The sequence below is a fragment of the Phaenicophaeus curvirostris genome, chromosome 2 (assembly GCF_032191515.1).
Source record: "Phaenicophaeus curvirostris isolate KB17595 chromosome 2, BPBGC_Pcur_1.0, whole genome shotgun sequence".
Taxonomy (NCBI): domain Eukaryota; kingdom Metazoa; phylum Chordata; class Aves; order Cuculiformes; family Cuculidae; genus Phaenicophaeus; species Phaenicophaeus curvirostris.
The window spans coordinates 68,695,617-68,720,133 of NC_091393.1; the positions used below are offsets into that span (position 1 = coordinate 68,695,617).

General features: G+C 38.1%; 1 protein-coding gene across 2 annotated transcripts in view; it reads left to right on the forward strand.

Annotated features, from left to right (window-relative positions):
- The window catches only part of CHRM3 (cholinergic receptor muscarinic 3), a 268,811-nt gene that overhangs the window by 78,246 nt on the left and 166,048 nt on the right, over nt 1–24,517 (forward strand). The window contains exon 2 of one of the 2 annotated variants that reach the window (XM_069852361.1): nt 6,781–6,893. The exons of the other annotated variant lie outside the window; for it this stretch is intronic. The gene's annotated coding sequence lies outside the window, so the exon portion shown is untranslated. The remainder of the gene's footprint in view (nt 1–6,780; nt 6,894–24,517) is intronic. 2 annotated transcript variants of the gene reach the window in all.

The window sequence follows — 24,517 nt, forward strand, 5'->3', positions numbered from 1 at the left end:
TGCAGTTTACCTAAATTTATTTTTGGACTTTTTTTTTTTTGTTTTGGAAAGTAGCATTTTAATAGAAAACGATTAGGCCTCTGATTTTTTTATTATAGATGTAAGCTGAATTGGTTACGCTTTAGGTTAGTGGCTAGTAGTGGTTTTATAAGGACTAAAAAGACTATCAGCACTCATTATACATTGTGGTTACAAGGTAACAATGTAACTGTTGAAACAAACTTGAAGAGTTTCAACCAAAAATATACTAGTCCACAGTTTTTAAATAATACACATTCATAACATTTAAACAAAATTTGATTAAAGTAACAGTTACAAACATTTTTCAGGAGGCAAATTGTGTGGTTATTTGGATAGGATCCACTTGTGTTCATTGTAAGGGGACAAATGCATCCATTTTCTTTTCCTGCTGTAAACAACACATGGTTATTCTTCAGTGTGTTATAATAATCAACGCACATTTAGCATATGGTTGATGCAAATCTTAGCATAACCCAACCTAATGAGAGGTTTGCAGCCTCCAGGCATCTTACCAGCCACTCTTCCCCAAGCCTGTAGCGCTGCACGGAGTTTTTGTGTCCCCAATGCAGGATTCTGCGCTTGGCTTTGTTAGACCTCATCCTGTTGGTCTCAGCCCATCGATCCAGCTTGTTCAGGGCCCTCTGTAGAGCCTCCCTATCCTCCAGCAGATCGACACTTCCCCTCAATTTAGTGTCATCCACAAACTTGGTAAGGGTGCACTCAATCCCCTCATCCAGGTCATTGATAAAGATATTGAACAGGACTGGACCCAGCACTGAGCCCTGGGGGACACCGCTATTTGGGCCTGCCATCCAGCCAGTTTTTAGACCAGCAGAGGATACACGTGTCCAGGCCAGTGGTAGCCAGTTTCTCAAGTAGGATACCATGAGATACTGTTTCAAAGGCTTTACTAAAGTCCAGGTACACTACCTCCATAGCCTTTCCCTCATCCATCAAGCAGGTCACCTTGTCATAGAAGGAGATTGGGTTAGTTTGGCAGGACCTGCCTTTCATAAATCCATGCTGACTGGACCTGATCACATGGTTGTCCTGTGTGTGCTGTGAGATGGCACCTAAGATGACCTCCTCCATGACCTTCCCTGGCACTGAAGTCAGACTGACAGGCTTGTAGTTTCCTGGATCCTCACTCCAGCCCTTCTTGTAAGTGGGTGTAACATCAACCAGCCTCCAGTTCAATGTAACTTCCTCAGTCAGCCAGGACTGTGGGTAGATCATAGAAAGGGGTTTGGCAAGCACCTCTGCCAGCTCCCTTAGTACCCTTGGGTGGATCCAGTCTGCCCCACAGACTTATGAATATCTAATTTGTCTAGCAGCTCTTTAACCATTTCCTCTTGGATCAAGGGGCCTTTGTTCTGCTTTTCCTCCCTGTCTGCTGACTCGTGAGGTTAAGTACCCAGTGGACATCTTACCTTACTATTAAAGACTGAGGCAAAGAAGGCATTAAGTGCCCCAAGAATTATGCTTAGAATTAGAGATACAGGTACATAAAATGTTCTACCCTGTTAAATGCTTTGTTGAGTGAAAATTAATATATCCAACAAGTAAATATTTATCCAATGATAAAATATGTGTTTCGGCTCAGAGGGAATATATGTCAAGTGGCAGAGGCAGTAACTGCATGAATAACTGCATCCCTCTCTGCCCTTGTGGGTGAGCAGCATAGGACCAGGCTTGTATAACCTGGCCATAAAGGGTTTGTGACTTGTGAATTTTTCTGTTCAAGCTGAGCCATTTGCTGTTGGCTATTTGAGCCTTTCACTAATTGTGAAATACATACAAAATGCCTCTGGTTTCTAATTAGTTTTCAGTGCAGGTTGCTTGTTAGGAAAAAGCCCTTTGCCTTTTATTGAAGTGACAGCTTAGATTTTGATAGGGAACAATGCTTGCAAATTACTGTCAATAATGTTCACTTCCTTCTGTGCAACTTTTCTAATTAATGAAATCAATTGCTAATTTGTGTTTCATCTGAATTGTTATATAGCTACATAGAAAATTCATGAAAATGCCCTTTTTTTGAAAGTCTTTTGTGGAGCTGGCAGTGTGACATATGTACAGTCTAAAACTGTTTTTACTTCATCTTCAGAGACCATTTAAATCTTTTTGTTTTCTACTGACATTAGAACCTTTGCTCTTGGAGCAGGCTGCCCTTTGTAGGTGGGCAGGGGAGCCAATCTCTGATCCTGTGCAGGGGCACTGCTGACCCTGGGGGGAACTGGCTGCAGGGACGTGCAGTCACTTTATAATACTGATGCACAGGGACCACTGTTTTTCATGTAGTTCTATGTGGGACTGTAATTTCAACTAGGTGTTTTGTGTCTGGTAGTCACAAGTAAACTCTTACTGCCTGCTTGTGACGTGTAGGTGCTGGGAACAGATCAAAACTCTTGCTACAATGAACAAATTTTCAGTTGTTTGAGTTTTAGATGTTTTGTAACTTTCACTAATACTTAGTAACTTTCTGGAAAAGCTTACTTGGTTTTGTGTGTACCCAAAAATATAATAATGTTAATTCTTGCAAGATTTATTTTTCTTTCATATTCTTAAAGTAGTTGAAAACATCAAAGTCTTTTTATAATGTTTAATCTTATGGGCAGTTAAAGTACTACAAGAAGGCAAAAACTTGCATTGTTTTGACTCTGCAGATATCTTATTGAAGGATTAAAGTGAACAGCAGAAGGTGTGAAATATTTTAGTGACTTTGCACTTCATAGTATAAGTCTGTGCTGTTGCATTTGAGATGCAGTGGTTGATCATGTGCATGTACATAGTCCATTGACATATAAAGTACAGTGCATTTGCTTTAACTGCAAGTTTACCTCAAGTTATAACAGTGTAATTACTTAAGCAAAGTTGTAGTTGTCCAGAAATTATGATTGTAGCAGTTATGTGATCAGGCCCTGTCATTGTGCACATTGATGGCTTTCTACCTTCTACAGCTTACCACTCTGTGAAGAAAAATACGGGAAGTTTGTAAAAAAATTTGGGGAAGATACTGCTTGAGTGAAAAGTGAAGCATGTGCTGATATAAAAAGGACTCTTGGAGTTCTGTCATTAGTTTTGAGTATTCTGAACGAAAGAACTAGAAGAATGGAAAATAATCTCCTTACAATTTTCTTAAAAATAAAAACCCTCCAAACCTTAAAGTTTTTTTTTCTAGCTTTGTTGTTTGGGGAATTTTTTTATTGTTGGTTTTTTTATGCTTTACTCAGCTAGACATTGTTCAGTCAAGTCTAAACCCACCTCACTGTTTTGGCAGGGCCAGGCTACTGCCCTGTCATTAGCTGGGAGCTGGAAATAATGAAAAGAATGTAATTTGAATAAAGTAACAAATAGATCACTTTATATAAATAAAGGAAGAGGAAGAGCTTATCATAAAGCTATAGGTTCTCGCAGACTTTCAGGAAAAAAATAAGAGAATATCTTTTAAAAACCACAAAAAAGCATATCAATTCTGTTCCTCGTTTTTCACATTTTGAATTTAATTTTGTTTTAGAAAGCCTTAAATTTTAGAAGCTTGTACGGCATCCTGCATTGACACAGAAAAGTTGTGGGCTTGTAATATTGAGTAAAAAAACTAATGAATTCATTATAAACACTGTCTTCAGCGATAAAATATTTTTTCATAACAAGGGCACAGTTTAACATGTGTTTCAGCAGTAGCAGTGCCAGGTTGAGCAGTTTATCTTCTCTCTATGCCTAACCCTGTGCTACCTCATCCATTATGCCACCAGTGTGGGTTTTGTAGCTGAGTGGTGAGCTGACTGGGGAATGCAAACCTGCCTTTGAAAAGGAAAAAAGATTCTGAGAAGTTATTTTTGAGTCGGATGGATTCCTAACTCCTGTTCCTTTGTGACGTAAAGACAGTGGAGATGCAAGAACTAGCAGCAATAAGTAGCCTGGTGTAAGATCTGCTTAAAGTTGCTGATTGTTTGCACGGAGCCAATACAGAAAAGTATTTAGAAGAACAGGCACATAGACTTCAGTAAAGCCTTTGACACAGTTTCTCACATCATTCTGGTAAGGAAACTGTCAGCTTCTGGACTGGACAGGCAAAAGCTCTCCTGGGTGGAAAACTGGTTGGACGGCTGGGCCCAGAGAGTGGTGATAAATGGAGTTAACTCCAGCTGGAGGCCAGTTACAAGTGGTGTCCCCCAGGGCTTTTGCCTAGTCCAGCCCTGTTCCATGTCTTTATCAATGACCTGGATGAAGGCATTGAGTGCACCCTTATCAAGTTTGCGGTTGACACTAAGCTGGGTGGAAGTGTGGATCTGCTGGAGGGTAGGGAAGTTCTTCAAAGGGATCTGAACAGACTGGACCGCTGGGCTGAGACCAGTGGTATGAGGTTTAACTAGGCCAAATGTTGGGTCATGCACTTGGGGTACAACAACCCTACAGATTAGGAGAAGTCTGTCTAGAAAGCTGCCTGGAGGAGAAGGACCTGGGGGTGCTGGTTGACAGCCGACTGAACATGAGCCAGCAGTGTGCCCAGGTGGCCAAGAAGGCCAATGGCATCTTGGCTTGTATCAGAAATGGTGTGACCAGCAGGTCCAGGGAGGTTATTCTCCCTCTGTACTCGGCCCTGGTGAGACTGCACCTCGAATCCTGTGTTCATTTCTGGGCCCCTCACCACAAGAAGGATGTTGAGGCTCTGGAGCGAGTCCAGAGAAGAGCAACGAAGCTGGTGAAGGGGCTGGAGAACAGGCCTTAAGAGGAACGGCTGAGGGAGCTGGGGTTGTTTAGCCTGGAGAAGAGGAGGCTGAGGGGAAACATTATTGCTCTCTACAACTACCTGAAAGGAGGCTGTAGACAAGAGGGTGTTGATCTCTTCTCCTGCGTGGCAGGGGACAGGATAAGGGGGAATGGCCTCAAGCTCTGCCAGGGGAGGTTGAGGCTGGAGATGATATAAAAAATTTTCACAGAAAGGGTCATTGGGCACTGTAACAGGCTGCCCAGGGAGGTGGTTGATTCACCTTCCCTGGAGGTGTTTAAAAGGTGGGTCAATGAGGTGCTTAGGGGCATGGGTTAGTGGTTGATAGGAATGGTTGGACTCGATGATCCTGTGGGTCTTTTCCAACCTTGTAATTCTGTGATAAACTAGTGGATGTAAGTAAATGCCTTTTGCTAAATATGTTTGTTTTGACTTTCATGCAGGTTTGCACCATGCTAAAATATTGTCATATTTGGGACAGTTAAGAATTTATTTCCCTTGTAAAGTAAATCTGGCTAAGGGTTGGTTATAGTAAATTCGTGATGATGTTTTCTACACATTGAATTTTCATAACTTCATGAAATTGGTCTAAGCCTGAAATTCAGAATTTCTAATGGGGTTTTAGACAAGAAAGGTAGCCCATACAGGTTTAATGTTTTGAAGGGTTGTGTAGTTGCCCTTACGCTATTAACAGAATTTAGATGTAGGATTTCAGCAGGAGGAGTTGTATGAAAAGTATGATTGATGCAGACCAAAATAATCTGTGGAAAAAGGTCAAAAAATTGTATTTACTTTACCTACGCTTTTCTCATTAAAGGTGAAAAAAAATCAATTAATTCCCTAGCCTTTAAGATTTGTGCAATTCTGTGGAAAATGTAAAACCCCACATCAGAGACATGTTTGAAATCTTATTCTCTCTCTGATGAAAAGCATATTTTGTAACCCCCCCCCTTTGAAAATGTTCCATAAAAGAGGAACCGGTGTGCTGGGATCTCACTTTCACTTTAACCTTGATTTCCTTTTAACCTCAGGTTTGACTTTAAATGTAACTGAAATAAAAAGCTTCTTTATAAAAGAATTATTTAAATTTGAAACTATTGAAATGAAATGCTTCAAGAGTGGTAGAACTGTCCCATCTCTTTTTGCTCTGAGAAATAAAAAAACCCCAACAATAACTACCAAACAAAAAAAACCCTAACACAACCCCAAGTTTGTCAAATTTTCAGTTTGAAATGGGGCTTCAGCTTAAGTGGCTGCACTTTCTGGGAATCTGGAGGAACCATGAAAGACTGTTTCTAGTTTGTTTTTTTTTTTTTTTAAAGAGGCTTCATTAAAGCTTTATTGGGAGAAAACAAGATTGCTGAATATTGCTAACATTAGATGTTAGTCAATGACACTCCATCAGCTTTTATTTCAGTACCATGCAGCCTGCCTCTCTTGTCTTTCTGCCCATCATCTGTGTTTGAAAATGCAACTTTGAGATCAAGTTCTCAAATGAGCTTTGTATCACTCTAGCCTTCATGTTTAGTGAAATAGGAACAAGGAATTAATATGAATATGTTTCTGTTGATGGGGTGATGGGTGTTCCTTGTCTTGCGTACACTCCTAATGCAAGTTTTGCAATGCCTTGTGTGAGAGGTGTTGGTGCTCTCAGGCCCAGCCAGGCTGCCTGTTCACGTGGCACTCTTCCTTGTCATGCACCTTTGCAGCTAATTTTGGCATGTGGATTTTATGCTTTAGTAGAAAGTGCACTGTGAAGTCCTGCCTTAGAGAAACAAATGGAAAAATAAAATTGCTCATGAAAATTATTTTGAGTATTCTGATGCATAAAACTATCATTAAACAACAATGAATAAAAATATCTGAATCTGTGCAACAGAATCTTTTCTAACTGTCTTTATAAAAGTATGCTTTAAAGAGCAGTAACATAGTATTTTAAATAAAGAACGCGCCCTTGTCATAATTTCGGTGTCTGATGATCTTTTTTGTGTTTTGGTTTTTGTTTGTTTATTTGTTGTTTTTTTTTTAAGGTCTTGATGGTTATGACAAAATCTTTCATCAGTGTATGGTATAATGGACTATGGGTTGGATGATTTGCAGTCATCTGAAAAATGATATATACTTCTCTTCTTCATCGTCTATGGTAAGTTTTGTTCCTTTAATACATACGTATTAAAAACTTGAGTTTGCAGTGATTTGCATTGGAAGTTGTTTCCATTGTTTTCATATAGACTAGCCTAGAGTTGTTAATTTACTGAGTACGGAACAACCAGGTCTTTTTCTTAAGCTGTTTGAGAATGGTTTAAAAATTTAACTTCAAGAAAGAGCCATACAAAATTTTTCTCTCTTTTGGATGATTTTGGAGTTATGCAAAGATCCTGATATACAGATTGATTCTATCTTTCCCTTCAGCTTGAATGCATCTTCACCTCTGTATGGAGTGTCTTAGTTCAAACTAGATTCCAGACAAATGTTCTTTTTTGGTGTAATACAAACTACAAAGTATTTAAGAAGAAAATAACTCTAACTACATTACACATATAATTCAAAAAACAGATAAAGAACTAAATTGAAGAAAATATTTAGAAAGAAGTTTTCAGTTTTAATTTTACACTGCTTTTATATTTTGTGCCTACAATTAACTTGTTTATAGTTTCCATGAGCAATACTAAGTATTGTATAAACAATAATATTAAAAGCAAGGCTCCTCATAGTGTAACTGAACTATCACTCCTGATTTACAGTTTCCAGACATGCAATAATGAGATCCAAAGCACTATTTGTTCTTTTGGCTAAATGCATGGACAAACCAAATTTGGATATCAAAATGTTCAGCTCACCAACTGCTCTTTAACACACTAGAAATAGCAGCCTAGTCTCCTGTCCAAATATCAGATTGACTATTTGAGGTCAAAATCCCCACTGTCTTTCTCTTATTTTTAAGGATTTTGACATGGCTTTTATGCGCAAAAGTTTATTTGTGAGTGGTACTGTGTTTTCTGGAATAGTTGCTTAGCCATTGTTAAAATCTGTCTGTAAATGTTTGTCACTTTAAATCTCTGTCTAGGGTTCAAATTAAGAAATATATGACATGCCAACATGAAAGATATCTTTCCTGTTCTGTTCCTGTTCTAGATTTCAGGGTCCTTAGAAGTCTGCAGAAGTAGTGAGAAAAGCAGAGAGGTGTAAGCACTGAAAATAGAAGAAGCAAATTAATGGCATCAATCAAAGCCATATGCTGAGTAGTGTAATGAACTAAGACAGAGGCATTACTGTTTCTAGATGTGCGTTTGCACTTGATAATGGAAAGGTGTTTATATATCCCATATAAACAGATACTTACCAGTGAAGCCTGTTACTATTCCATTTGGTGGAAATAGGTATATACACAGTGAAATAAACAGACGTACCACACATCTTTTTCATCCTTTGGAGGGCATCTTCTTGCCTACCTTTCTTAACAATTTCAGCTGGCTTTGCTTTTCAAATGATGTGTCTTCCTAGTAATAGCCATTCAATTCTGAAACCAGGGAGCCAGATAAAGAAAACATCACCTCACTTGTTTCTGCTGACCAGTTATTGAGGAGAAAAAAAAAAAATATTGTTTAGTGGGTTATCTAGCACCTGTTGATTCTGTGAGGCAGTTCTCTCAGTATTCATTGAGTCCTGTGTTGTTCCCTAATTTTTATTTGCCAAATTAGCTGATTTGCTTCGAAGACTTGACCTTTTCTGTTCTTCTCTCCTCTTCCTTATCAGCAATGTGCCATACGTTTCTGAGCCTGTTTTGCATCCTAAATGTGCATTGATTCATGATAAAATAAGAACTTTGACAGGTCAGGTGGAAGAACTAACTTCTCTAAACAGAGAAAAGAATGTGTCCCATATGTGTAAACACTTCAGGATTTTGTCTGCTTCTCCAGAGGTCTGCTACACCACATTATACTGCAGTTATCCCCTGTGTCCACCAGCATGACAACAGAATCCAGTCCACAGTGCTTCCTTTGTGTCCAAATTAAAAAAAAAAAAAAAAGTGATGACATCTCAAATTGTTTAAGAAATGCTGGTTTGCATTGTGCTGACAATTAAGTATATTGCTTGCTTTGGCAGTGTTATTTGTCAGAATTGTTCATCTTTGCAGTCAGGCTCTTCAAGCAGAGGATGTAGGTATGAAAGGGCATCTGCATCACCCTCCGTCACTTTTGTATCCACTTAAGATTCATGTAGGCTGTCAAAAGCCCAATGAATTACCACATGGCTTCTTTCTAACCAGATTAAAGCTAAAGTGGGCATCAGGAAATAAAGAGAATGTCACCATGTGTGATGTGAAACCTAGATGATTTTTTACCCTTACTGCAGTAGTTGTGTAATGATATCTAGAGGCTAAGTGAGCATTTCTTGTCAAATTCAAACCCTACAAGAGAAGAAGCAATATTCAAAACAGTACAATGCATTTAGAATCTGTAGAATAATAATGATGATGATAGTAGTTCTTGTTTATTTCCAAATCCTATATTAGCTAGACCAGGGAAACCTACTACAAAAAGATGTGTTATGGTGATAAAGTCAGGCTTTTAGAAGAGATGGTGGGAAATGGGACAGGGAAATGAAATCTCTTACAAGGAAGGAATTGTACATTAGCCTGTAGTTCCTGAGTGTCTACTTCATCTTGATTCTGCATTGAACCAACTGATATCAACTTTAGCGTTTTTTTGTGGCTGGAAAAAAGTCCACTGAGATAATCCCCCTTCCCCCAAAACTCAAACTTAATAACAACAAGAAAAAGTGGAAAACTTTAATTGTCGCCTATATATCAAGAAACTTCATATGGTATTTTAATATCAAAGGGACTCTTAAAGATGCTAAATATGTAAAGTCAGCACAGAGTGACAAATCATTAAGGAGCATTACAGGTACTATGTAAGAGATATGATTAAAAATAGAATATATAAAAACTTAAAGGTCAGGACATCTACAAACAAGATAAGTGATTCAGACCATATGTTAAGTTATAAGAATAACAAAGGAATTTTTAGTACATAATTGCATCAACTTGGAAGGCACATTTAAAATAAGTCTAGGAAGCTGAATGAAAAAACTGTAGTAGGTATCCCAAAGTCCTAGTACATACCAGCTGTATTTTCTGAGTGTTGTATAGTATACACAACAACTTGAAGGAACAACATCAGCAACTGATGTAGTTTTATAACTTGACTTTAAAAAAAGGCAATAAGAAGAAAATATGGAGAAACTGAAAACGATCTATCAAAACCCATGTACTGAAACTTCTTATACCAATACGCAGTAATGGAAAGCTTGCATTCTGGATGTTTCTGATTCTGAACTCTTGTTTGAGCTTCTCTGTGCTAATGGCTCATCATAGTTTACAGACAATGTTGTAACTGAAGTGCTCCATTTTAACTGTAAATCATCATTAATAGTATTGAAACAAAACAATTTTTGTTATTTCTATTGCTTTCTCCTTATTATGGAACTTCAGTTATCTAGAAATGCTACTGATTGTGCTTAGTTTTGCTATGTCAGAGTTCATACAAATGCACTCAGGGAATCTGGGTCTGTCCTGCCATGCCACCTGCTAGCTGGGCTGTCTGAACACATCAATGGGCTTCATTTGGATGCCAGAATAAATAGCATAGCAGGTACACTGAGAGAATTGAAATGAAGCATGCATTATTTATGGAAGTAATCACAGTCCTACTGAGATATATCCTGAACTGAGATGCCTGCAGCTAATAAACAGAAACAAAGAAATAACTGTTAGCTTTTGTTTTGAAAATTCTGTTTTGAGTGAATTTAAACTAGGTTTTTAATGCTGCCTCAGTACATTAAACTAAGAACTCCCCTTTGCCTTTTTACTTGCATTTCCACATGCTTCAATGTACTTCATTTTCAATCTAATATTGTGATCCAGAAGGACCACGCTATGTTGAGAGTCTTCAATAAATTATGCCCAAGAAGCTTCAAAAGCTACAGAGAAAGTACCCTCAAAGTTAAGTGTTGGTTAAAAGAAGGCTTAGTAACCAAAGAGGCATTGCCTCTGATATGCTTTCAACTAATGATTTTCTATTAGTAGGGAATCCTTGACTAATGGTTCTCTATCAGTGTGTCCTGATGGATGTGCTAGTCAATGGATCAGTGAGTCATTTTATTTCCTTTAAAAGAGAGTCCTCCTAATGTAAGTGTGATAGGATTTGGTTTTAAATGAACTGCTGTAAGCAATTTATTTGTCTGAATGTTTACTGGAAAATATTTTCACGTACTGTAGTTTTGAATTTGAACATAGTTTTCTTAAATCATAAATTATTTGTGCCAAGTAACGACCTCTGTGGGCTTTCTACATTTAAAAAAAATAGTAAAGAAGTAAAGTTGCTTGGAATGAGAAGAGGCTCTGTGGTAACGTTACTGTTGTGTTTAAATTCTATACTCTTTAATTGCATCTGGCTGTTAAAGAAAGTGCTGGGTTTAAAGCTCCAGAAAAGTTGCTTAAAAAATATCCAATGAATTAATATTTAATTTTTAGCCTTTCTACTGTGCTACTGTAAAAAAGCAATGGCAGCCATTTTCTACAAAAGACTAAGGGCTTGCTAGTTTCATTAGGCTTCATTAAGCTACATATAGTTACTAGTCAACTGATTTTTTTTTTATTTTTAGAATGTTAATTCAGTTTTTTTTTCTCATTGATAAGTATTGACAAAAGAATATATTTTGAGTGCTTCAGATCTGTTTGGGTTTTTTTATTCTTCTGCTGTGAAGGTTAAGTTTCTAATGGAAAACCAAGATGCAGTACAGATCTATCCAAACCATTATCAGTTTGCTACAGGAAGATGTTGGAAAGCTGGAAGGTTTCAAATAGCATGTAGCCTAGGAGAACCTGTATCAGTGATCAACCACCTTTTGGTGCCCTAGGAGCAGCATCTCCTCCCATCAAAGTTAGACCTTGTTGAGTTGCAGGTAATTAATGCAATTAACTCAGTGAAAGATCTTTTTGAAGGGAAAAGTAGCTTTATTTTAGATATTCAGTACATGAGTTGATTTTACCTACTTGTGTTCTCACTCCGGCATGCTCACTGCACTGAAATATGTGTCCAGGTGTTCTGGCCACCATCAGCCGTGTGCAGGTCTGGAGGCAAGGAGATACTAGCATTTGTATCCTCACCACTTCTCTTTGTCACCGCTAACCAAGAGGAAACAGGTGAGTTTTGGGGAAGCTCTTTTATATCATGTAGGATCCAATGTTTCATATATTTTAATTGTTAGCTTCAGAATTTTGCTTAATTCAGCCCCTGTAAGGCAAACCATCTGCCAAGTATTCTCCCTTCATGTTTCTCAGAGCAGCTGGGCTGGTAGGAAGAGGCATCACCACATGGGGTGTCACCTCTCTAGCCTGTTTACACTTCTGACCATAGCAGCAGCCTGGTTTACAGTGTAATTAATTACACAGTTTTAATTCCAATTACCTGGCTTGAGAAAATACGCTAAATGCATACTATGAAAATTGGGCACCTTAAAATTACCTAGGATTAATCACCCAAAAGTGTGCCTAGAAAGTGGAACTTCCTTTTTTTTTTTTCTTTTTTTAAAAAAAAGAAAAACTAAATATATCTATCTTAATATATCTATATTCTGTTTGTTTTATAATGACTGCTGGAGCCAGGTGGTGCTTCCCGTATCCCTGAGAACTCTGATTTTGATAACAGTCAGAGTTTATCACAGAAAGGATGCAATGGGGCAAGAAAAAAAAAAAGTATGCTGTTTAGAGCAATTATTTTTTTCTTTGTTCTTTCATAGTTAGCCGGCAAAGTTCCTTTCTGAATGCTTATTGTTTCAGAGCTTTTGGAGGTTTATGTTACATAAATATATATGTTCAAACTAGATTTTTATATGAGCACAATTATGAAACAAACAAGATAATATTGAGGTATTTAAAAGCTCTGTGGCCCAAACTGCAGGAGAGGAAAGCAGGACTTTGGTAATCAGAGTAAATGAGGGTGGCTCTCCCCTATCCAGGGTGGGCTGTCCATCCCCTCTGCTCCTGGTCTGTATTCATAGTGGGGGGCTTCTGATGAAATGCATGTGGTATCTATATTTCCTCTAGCTTTGATTATTCTCATAGCCTGTATCAGCAATAGGAGAAGCGGGGGGAAATAGGAAAATGGTAGAAAAGACACAGCTTCTGAAAAGACATTTCCATTTCTCAGCTCAGGGAAGCAAAATCTAAGCTTTTGAAAGGACTAATGAAGTCCTTAAGTAGGGGCGGAACGATATTCATAAGTTTATTTCATGCTTTTACAGCAGGCGTCCACAGTTCAATTCTGCATTCATTGCTTTTAGATGAGTTCTATATTAAATCCGAGTAAATTTTATTCAGAGATTTACATAAGGTATTTTTTTCCCCCCTTTTAATGTTGTCAATGAAAGCATCTAGATATTGGCAATTTTTTCAGTTGGATAGAACTATCTCATTGAGATCAGAACTGTTGCTAGAATACTAGGTCAGTGCTGAGTTTTACAAGTAGATCAATCATACTTTCTGATGCAATAACTACACTTTGTAGATAGTGGTCACCTTTTTAGACTCTCTGGTTACACTGAAATGCTATTGGATACCCTTCTTTACCAGGAAATTAACAAAGTTGGAGTAAACCAATATAAAATCCTCAAAACTTTAAGGAGCATCTTATGGAGTTGCTTTTCACAAAAGTGGCTTATTTCTTAATATCCATTTCTGTTAAGTTGAACATCTTCTTTTTGCAAAACCATATAACACTTACTCTTATTGGCTTTCCTCTCATTTTATGTCCTTTTGTATTATACTGTTTTCTACAGCTTTACTTAAACATGACTTCTGGTTGCATTTACGTGAAACGAGTGCATTTTACAGTGGTTTGTAGAAACTAATTTGGGCTGTAAATTTCTGTGGGGGTGCATTTCTCTGGCAAATTTTATTTTTTCCGCTAAATTATTTACTTAAATGCTACAGTGAATAGATTTGGTATCAAAAGTACATCTTTGGCCTGCCAGTATTAAGGAAATAGTTACTTAGATACATCAGAATACTGATTTTGAACAGTTGGGACCACTGGCTTAGTTAGATGTGCTATTCATTATTCTGAGAATTAATATATGCTGTTGTGTCTCAGTGATGATTTCCTGTGTGTCATGAACTGATGCCTTTTTTGTGTGGTGTATATATAAACATATATGCATGTATATATAAACATGTATGCATGTCCATAAAAAGATGAAAGAATAGTTTAAATTCTATAAAGACACTTCAAAAAATTCTAGGGGGGTGAAGAATTGTCTTCTTGTGAGAGATGAGCAAACTTTGAAAATAATTTCTTTTAGAATGAAACTTAAACTTTTTTTTTTTTTAAAATTGCATGCATGCTTTATCTGTGTTTTTAATCCATTACTGTGCATATCTTAATACATGGATCTTTATTGTAAGGTAGGATTCATCTCTCAGTTGTTAATGGGGAGAGGTAGGCAATTTGCAAAGCCAATTCCTCTCTTACATCTATATTAGGCACTTATCTTAGAAAGGGATATATTACCCTCTGGAGTTGGCTGTGCATGCAACTTTGTTACTTCCTATTTCAAAAACAGGCCAGGAAAAGCATTAAGAACTCAATGCTTCCTGTAGTTCTTTTTGTTTTGTTGGAGCAGTAGCAATAGCATCTCTGGAGTGACTGCACTTGTTCAAGTGGATTTTACATTTTAAGTACACAAAGGGCTCTCACAAAATGATAGAAACTTTCAGGCTAGAAGATAGAGTACTTCACCACTGTTATTATGTAGCACAGTAAAAAAAAATAAATAAAATATCTTCAATTATAGTAGCATTTAATCCAAATAGGTGGTGTCCTTGAGATCTTTTGTTTCCTTAATAGTTCGACATTCACAGAAATAACACTTTTGCTGTGTTGTGTACCTGCCACTTTATATAAACAGAGTGTTAAATTTATTAAAACTAGGAGTTTGCAAAAAAAAATAATTCAGAAGCGAGAAGCCTTTTTGAAACATTTTCTGTTTTTTAATGTGTTCATGGAAAAGAGTGAGGTATACTTACTACTCGTTTAATTAATTTGTGCAACATAATTTCTCTTATATTGAATTCTGTGTCACCTCTTTTCTAGAAAATCTTGGTCCTATTGTCTTTTTTCTGCTTGGGATAAGCTCATGCTGCTTCTTGCCTTTCATGTTGCCTATACGGACTGAACTAATAGGAACCTTTGCCTCAGTTAGAAGCTTTCACCTAACACAGGATCAACTATAAAAATACAGCAATGCTTCAGTGCTTCGCTATAGTACCTTTTATCCAAATATTTTTTAAGTCTAATGTCTCTGTCATGTCCTCCCTTTGGCAAGAGCTTTACTGGTTTTAACGTATTTATTCATCTGTAGTTTTCGATGGATTAGACAGTCTTCATTTCCTCTCCTAAATGAAATAGGTGTCGTGGTGCTCTGTTAAATAGTCAATGTTTCACCACGGCAATGTGGGCATTTTAGTTGTGTGGCAATTACTTCCCATAGGAGAATATATTGCCTCATTCAGGACTTAATACTTACAGTCTGAGTTTCATCTTCAGCCAAGTGAAGTTAATGGCTTGACTCTGCATTATACAAGACCTTCTTGTATAGTGCTAATTAATCAATGCCGTGCATTAAAGCTGAAACCTTTTGAATAAAAAATAACAGTTAGATTTTAACCATCTGTACTAATAAAGCAAAATGTGTACCATTTTGGGTTATCATGCCCAGATTTCAGATTGTATTACATGTTGCATAATAACCTTCTTAGTACATTTCAATTATATAGTCTACTGTTCTTTAATTCTTCCTCTAAGCTGTTTTTTTGCTTGGCACTGTTCAGCAGCTGCTGTGTTCTCTCCTTCAGGTGACTTCACTTCAAATGCCTGGAAAAAAAAATCATTCCACTTAGAAATAGGAAACACCACAGTAACATGTAAGAAGTATTAAAATATTTCATGGTCCACATTTTCCTGCCTAACAGATTGTGGGTATTTTGGTGTTACTACACTAGAAGAAGGAGAGAACATTTTTCATGTTAGGAAAATAATTTAATTGTTTTGTAGGCTGCCGAACTTTTGTAGGTATCAAAGAACAGCTGAAGGCTTTTGAGAGAGGATTTTTGGGTGTGATTATACTTGGGGGAGAGGAAGGAAGTGAAGGATCTGCCTCAAAATGGTGACTCCTGTGAGAACTGAGGCATCAAACAACCTTTCCAACAAGAGCCTGAAGCAACACATTCACTTCTACAGCAAGTGATGCCAAGGAGTCTGAAAAGCTTGGATTAAATGAATGCAGGTGTTGGTGTTAGAGAATCAGGTCTCTGAAGAATAGTGCTAGTTACTATCAAGGGATTGTTCTTGGCAAAAGAAGTTTGGAGGTAATTTAAATTCAGTGCAACTCAACTTTGTGTTGACTCCAAGCAAAGTTGTAAAATAGTCATGCATGTGATTTTGTTCTGAATGTGAGTCAGCTACAGAGCAGGAATACTCTTAGATTTCTTTTGTTTGGAAAATTCGCATACTTGAGCTGATTCAAGCACAAGCTCACCATATTTGTTAAAGATCTGGTACTGATTTTTAAACGAGAAGAACTAGAACTTAACGGAGGAGAAACAATTTATAATAGTTTATTTTTTAAATACAAAGTTTGCCAGTTCTCTGTCCTGTACACAATAAGGAAGAACAGCTTTTTCAAATAAATCAACAGATAGAATCCTTGAAGAGTACGTAAAGGGTGCTATTAAATACTTTTCAAGTACATTAACCTAGTGAATAAGCAAGATGGATTATGCTTTAAAAAAAAGTGTCCTTGCAAGATGCTAGAACTTTGTCTGTTGTGTTTTGGTGTAATCTAGTTGGACAAGAAAGACAGAGAAACTTCGGCCATTTTTAAAAAATATGGCTTTGGGAAGAGGTGACCTCGTTTATGTGTTTAGGAATGGACACAGTAAGTCCACATGGGGTAATGTTGTTCAATGCTCCCAGCCTTTGCGGGTGACACACATGAGAGAAATGGGGTTGTAACACTGATGCTATCCCTAGGTATTTCTATAATCCTGAGCCATTTATAAGATATGGGCTAATTCAGCTGTTCCTGAAGAGACATTGTTATTTTAGAGGATAAATAATGCTGTCATATTATCGTCACTTCACTGAGTATTATGAGATTGCTAACATTGACTTTCTCTCTATTTGGTTAAAGAAAGGTATAAACTTGCTTATAAACTGTGCTTTGCGCAGCTGCTTTTATACCACATTTCTCTGAGTGCGTCATTGTTGACAGAGTTTTTGATTATGTTTGACTTTTACTTTTGCTCCCGGTGTTCTCTGAACTTTGGATTGAATTAGTGATTCTAAGTTGTCTGATTACTGATAAGCTCCTACTTATTTGAAGCACTGAAATAGAGCTCTTTGACTTTTCCTCTACCTTCTTACTTAGATTAGTCATGTAGGAGAGGAAAGCCAAAGCAAGACACTAATATTCATGTGCAAAAAAATTTGTCATTATCTGGTAACCCTGTTGCTCAGAATGCTTTGACTCATCAAAGTTACGTGATGCAATACACTTTAAAAGGTGGCTGCTGTCAGGCTGAACTAAATTATGGAAATAATTGGATGCTTATAAAACTTGATGGACTATATATTATTTTTTCAAATACTTCCAGTAATCCTTAAGGTTTCAGTTTCCTAACGTGATAGGTGAAAAATCAGCTAGGTGTAGAAATGTTTTTGTGATGACATGATTGGACATCGCAGCCCAAGGAACAACACCAAACCACCAGGCTTCAGAAGTACTCATTCTGAAGAGCCCTTTCCTCTCTTCCCCTTCTGGTATGAGGCATCCCCAGGCATCATAGATGTCACTAACTTCCAGCAATATTGTGCCTGTCCCTACCAGTATTTGGGAGACTGAAAACTGAGTTTTTTTGCAAAGTTTCACAAACTTGCATTAGCATTTTCCATCATCTCAAAATAAGGTTAAATTCTGTGAATATTTTTTCCCTCACTAACAAAATCCACACTGCTTTTCCAAGAAATTAGTTTAGAAACTATGTTGGTTTTCCCAAAAAGGACTTTTGTGTTATGCCAATTAAAAACAATAAACCATCACCTTTCCACTCCATTTAATATGGATAGCAATTCCAGTGTATCTAATCCATTATCCATGACTAGCTGTTACAGTGCAGATCTTCATGTGTGATACAGTTTATGTGAGGAATTGCACATAGAGAGCCTCAAAATTCCTTTACTGTGGCAAAAAAAAATTGCTTCCAAACATAGGAACATCTGTTGGCTGTAACACACTTAACTTCTGCAGACATCATTAGGAAAATGCATTTGAGGAAACAAAAGACACAGATAAAACAAGGCTGCCCATCTTGAAAATGTAGTTGCACAGCAGTAACTAACATTGAGGTTTCAATGGGAAGCCCTGTGGCAGTATGTCATTTTATGACTTTAGGACTTACTGCTGTTTTGATGTGAAATAATGCCATTCAGAAAATTATTTACAAGTTAAGGAAGCAGACTTTTCCAGGAGGTTACTTCACTTCTGTGATATCACAGAATCACAGAATAACCAGGCTGGAAGAGACCCACCGGATCACCGAGTCCAACCGTTCCTACCAAACACTAAACCATATCCCTCAGCACCTCGTCCACCCGTGCCTTAAACACCTCCAGGGAAGGTGAATCAACCACCTCCCTGGGCAGCCTGTTCCAGTGCCCAATGACCCTTTCTGTAAAGAATTTTTTCCTAACGTCTAGCCTAAACCTCCCCTGGCGGAGCTTGAGGCCATTCCCTCTTGTCCTGTCCCCTGTCACTTGGGAGAAGAGGCCAGCACCCTCCTGTCTACCACCTCCTTTCAGGTAGTTGTAGAGAGCAATGAGGTCACCCCTCAGCCTCCTCTTCTCCAGGCTAAACAACCCCAGCTCTCTCAGCCGCTCCTCATAAGGCCTGTTCTCCAGCCCCTTCACCAGCTTTGTTGCCCTTCTCTGGACTCTCTCCAGAGCCTCAACATCCTTCTTGTAGTGAGGGGCCCAGAACTGAACACAGTATTCGAGGAGCAGTCTCACCAGTGCCGGGTACAGAGGGAGGATAACCTCCCTGGACCTGCTGGTCACGCCGTTTCTGATACAAGCCAAGATGCCATTGGCCTTCTTGGCCACCTGGGCACACTGCTGGCTCATGTTCAGTCGGCTGTCAACCAACACCCCCAGGTCCCTCTCCTCCAGGCAGCTTTCTAGACAGACTTCTCCCAGTCTGTAGCACTGCACAGGGTTGTTGTGCCCCAAGTGCAGGACCCGGCATTTGGCCTTGTTAAACCTCATGCCATTGGACTCTGCCCAGTGGTCCAGCCTGTTCAGATCCCTTTGCAAAAGGTTTTTCAGAACTGTCTTACGGTCTTTTAAAGTTCTGCCGATCTGTGATATCTGGGGAAAACATGTCTCATGGTCTACCGTGGTGAGTGATAAACTAGCATTATGTCTTTGTTTCACTTCAGTTGTGGGGCTTGTGCTCTATTTTATGGAGTATGTGGATAAATCGAAATTCATAATCCAGACATGGTGGGAAAAGACCAGTAAGTCACTTCAGTAGCAATTTTCTGTGCTTTTACACATATTGGAGGTGAAAAGAAAATAGAGGAGAAATTGGGAATAAGGGGAGGGGAGGGTGGCATTGCAAAGAGAGGAAGAAAAACTGCATATATAGTTTGGAATAGAATGTCTTTTCTTTGGAGGTCAGAAAGTTTCTGCTGTTCAAGGCTTTCTGCTGCTTGCCTCTCAGGGTGGGAGTGCTTCTTTGGAAATACCTTCCTTAGAAAGCAGGTCAAACAGCTTCTGTCACTGTGGTGTTTTGGTTCTGAGGGAAAGGGCAAAATGTAAATAATTTCCTAGCCAGAAAACTGTTGCCATCTACTCCGTATTAATTAGCTGTCTCCGTTTATTGTTTATCCTGCTATGTGTCTTTTCTAGATGCATCTTGCAGGTCACACAAAATATAATCAAAGCAGTTGACTGAATGTATATTTACTTATATCTGTTTTATAATCTACTTGTTCAAATACGCAAACTGCTCTGATTAACTCTGCTTGGATAATCTGGCCCTGAGTGGTGGCGTTTATGTTAACTTTTTTATATTTCAACATGAAGATTTTATCATACAATTGAATTTGAAAAGTACAAAATATGTGGACTGATATTGGCAGGTACAGGAGTAATTTTCAGGACTTTAAATGGAGGAGAAACTGGCAATGTGTCAAACTGTCAGTCTGTAAATTTAGATTGAGTGGAATGTGGAGGTATTTTTGAATTATGCAACTGCTCGGCATTTTCTTTAGTAAAAGTCCATAAATATGTTCCTTATAGTTTGTTCTTCAAACCAGATCTAGTTTGATCTAGGATAATGATTTTTTAAGTAGAGTCAGGAGAGCAGTTATTAACCTTAGGAAGTTATTTTGGACTGTCTTGGTCAGTTGAAAATCACTTTAGATGATTTCTGGAAATGAACTATTCTCTTATTGATTACAGAAGGAATTGCAGCGATGCATAGTAGAAGGTATGATACGATGGAACATCTAGGTCTTGCTTGTGTCACATGTGCTGAAATCTCTGCCTGTCCCAGGACTAGCTAAATGGAAGCTGTCGATTTCTCCATGCATTGGCTATGATACTAATGGGGCTGGTTGTCTTTCCTCAGTCCACCATCTGCTTGCTTTTCTTCAGAGGTTGGGATCAGCTGTCTACTGGTGTGCTTGTCCAAAATCTGATCCCAGGCTGCCGTGTCAGATACAGCTCTATCACTCAGCAAGGGTGGCAGGATGAAAAGTCAGTCTGGAGCTGCACAGTGCCAGCGTAGCTTCATGCAGTGCTCCAACAAAAGAGAAGAGGTTAAATGGTGCCTTGAAGGCACAATTGATAACCTGGCCTTCTGCATAGAGGTGCCTGGGCTACATCCCTTGAGCACTGGGAGGTGTATTGCAGAGGGGATGATGTCCAGGCTTGGCACTGCTTTGCAGTTCAGTTCCCATCCTCCTGTTTGCCAACAACATTTGATTGTTTGTGTCTCTTGCTCCTCAGTTGGTTCCGAGGCCTCCCTGGTTGATGGGAAAGGGGCAAAATTTTGAATTGTTAACAGTGGAGTAGTTACTTTGTGTATTCTTTTAAAGTCGTTATTGGACTTGCTTTTGTTTTGTATTTGTATTTAACCATTTAGTGAAATAGTGATTAATTTGATGTCCAAATGTGGTTAATAGTGGCTTCAGTATGTATAAAAATTTGCTCTGACTTCGTTAAGTTTCTGCTTTTTCTGTGTGTCTGCTTTAATACAGGCCTTTTTGGTCACTGCAGCTTGTAGTGTGGCAAGCTCTTTTCTTCTTCCCTGTGAAAAAGATTTCAGGTTGTGTTTTCCTCCATATTTATTGATGGATTTATTTATGGATTCAAAGCTGATCATTTCTTTGTTTACTGTCACCAGCTGCTTTTCAAACTGTTTTGGCTTTTGTTGAGGTGCTGGTGGTGATTTGAATTGGAGTAGTTTTAATTTGTCTTTTTCTCAGTGTCATTACCCTCAAAAGAGAATAATAAGGACAACCCTCATTAAAGGGAAGAGTAGTTTTTATACAAGACCCAATGGTATAAACTATGTATAAATTTAGTTTCAGAGTTAGAATGGAAGCTCTTAATCATTAAGGTAGTTGGACTCTGCAGCAGCTTTTAAATACAAATAATGTATTTGAGAAATATATTAAAATGTTCCTATGACCCTTCAATATCAAGCACCTGGGTATCTGAAGCACATCTTGCTATTTCCAAACAAAAACAGTTGTTCACAGAAATGGGGTAGCTTTGAGAGGTCTAACTATTTCTGTAGTTTATTGGACACCAGTAAGAAACAGCAACATAACAGGACTGATTCATTGTCAGTTAAATCTAACTGGGTCTGAAGAATGACATTGTTCATCCATATAATATCCCCCTTAAAATGATGAAATACATGATTTCCTAGCTGCAGCTCTTTTAAAGAACAGCTACTGGCATTGGGAAAAGCAGAACAGATAGTTTGGTAACATGAACTGAGTCTTTTTCTACAGGCTGTCAGGGCTCAGTAATCTGATCTGTTTTGTTGATGATAACTGATAAAGTTAAGCACCACAGAGCAGGGCCAAAAAGGAAATTATAAATAGAGGTCTTGCAGCACTGGGGAATTATATTGAAATCATCGTTCTGAATGGTGTGCATCACAACTGCTGGAGTAATAGAAATGGCTGGAAATGCTTCAGCACCTTAAAGGTATGCTACAAGAGTCTTAGCACAAAGAAATTAACAGATCTAGATGTGAAAAAGCAAGATTAAAGTAAGTTAAAACCGCCTTTTCTTACAGCTTTGGAGCACTCTTGCATCTGACTAAAAGATTCTTGGGATTGACAAGTACCCCCTCTTGATTGTGCCTTCCCTTTCTTGTGCAGACAGTTCCACTTCTCAGCTAATATCCTGCATTTAACCATAAAGCTGAATGCACTGCTGAAATTGTTCTCTTTCTCTTAATTTTTTGACTGTGTCCTGTGCTTATGTCTTCCTTCCTCTTTCTCCCGCAGTTATTTTCTCAGAGTGGAACATTTAAGACTTATTTTTTAACCTCAAGTCACCATTCTTCCACTTGAAGATTTGTCAGCTTTCTGAACTCTAGCTATACCTACAGCCATGGCAAAAGTTCATTCCTCTGTAGCATGAGACTGCCAGTTGAATGCAATCCATAGAGGCAATTCATTAGTTTACTCCTTAGGTTTTCTTTCATTCTGATGGAGCACAAATAAATTATTCCTTCTGCCTTTGCTATGTGCTTTCTCACATCTGGAGGTTCTGCTTGCATGTCCTGAGGTTACTTTTTGGCAGCTTTTTCTTTCCCAGCAGGTCAGGCACTGTACAACTGTGATTGTTCCTCCTGCCTTTTGCCAGATCCTGGGATGGTGGGTCTGCCCCTTCTGACCCAGTTAAGTGGGAGAAATGCTGTTTCCCAAGCACTGGCATGAACTGCTACTTTGAGCCTGCTTCTCAGGATCTCATCCCAACCTTTCCTCTCAGCTGCAAGACTTGGGGTCCCACTGTGCAGATCGAAGAGGTCTGTGCAAACTGTGGCTCAGACGTATTGTTTGAGCTTTTCATCAAGGAGCCCAAAGCCTTGAACCAAGTTTCTCCATCACTGTTCACCACCAAACCTGGTAAAACAAGTGAAGATTTTGGTGGGGGTATTTTGTACACTTGCAGTGATTGAAGCCTTCAAAAGCTTTTCTAATAGATTTCTCTTTCTTATTAACATTTTTTTTTAATACAATGGTGTTGGAGAAGCTGAGGTGCTCTCAGCTGCAGTGATGTAAGTATTACTGTTTTGTGTGCCACAAATTCAAGAATGATATGTTGTTCATTTGTTAGCTTTAAGTTCCTGTTCTCTAAAGTTTTAAAATGTCATTAATACAACAGTTCGCTAAGATATACTAGTAGTGCTTTGCAGAGCTCTGACATTTTGCATATATAAAATAATTCTTCAAGCAAGAGGGTTATTTATTATCTCATCCCTCTAGGCTGATAACCAAAACAGAGGTTGTCACTTGAAATACAGATTACAGTTTGTAACAAAAATTATTTGAATTGTTTCAGATGTATTTTAGCAAGAGATATAAAATATGTTAACATTAATTTGTGATCTTGAAATTTAAGAGAGATTGGTTTTCAAATAAAATTGATGCATTATGAAAGATTCATGTTTCAGAATATCTGATCGTAATAAAAGGATACAGTAATAGTTTCATTTTTCTTATCTGAAAGGCAAATTAATATTTAGACACATGAGTAAAAGCCGTAATCTCATTCTCAACATTATTATTATTATTATTTTTATTATTATTATTATTCCTGCCCTAGAAGCACTGAGTCTATAGAAGTTTTCTGTAGCCTGTTTATTTTTTTGTGTGCAGCTTGACACAGTGTAATTTTAACACTGAAATGTTAATAGCATTTTCAGGGGAATAATTCATAGCGTTCTATTGCTTGTATCGCTGTCAAAAAGGAACGAAATTTGCCAGACCTGGGTAGTTGTCAAAAGGCAGCGTAAGCTTGAACAACTTTGTGAAGGGCACACATGTTCTTCATGGCGCAGCACTCTGCCTTCTGGATGAGAATTGAGGACATTCCTCAGGTTTCAGTTTCTGCCTTTATTTTAGGTTTTTGTGGCAACAGATGATACTGCTGAAAATGCTCACAGTACTTTCTGCGAAATAATTTTCTCATGCTTGGCCTGTTTAGGAGCATACCTGAGTCATGAGTAGGCTGACAGACCTCTATGACGCTATTAATGTGCAGTAGAACAACTTCTCTACTAGGATAGATTTACATGATCCAATGAAACAATTGTGTTAGTTTTAAATAGTGCTTTGCTCTTGTTTTTAATATAGTTTCACGTTTTTGGGGCATAATCTGGCTTTTTCCATACTGTGACTTTCTCTCTGAATTTCAGCAGAACTGCTCGTGTTTAAAATAAAACATACCTAAGTGCTCTGGTGGCTGAGGGCCAGAGCACTCAACATATTGTAGAGCTGAACCCTAAGTACGTGCTGCTTTAATGTATAGTCTTCTGTAGCCCAGGATAAAATCACAGTTAAGTCTATAGGAAATGTCACAGTCCTGTGAGGATTCAGAAGATACCTCTGTGTATGGA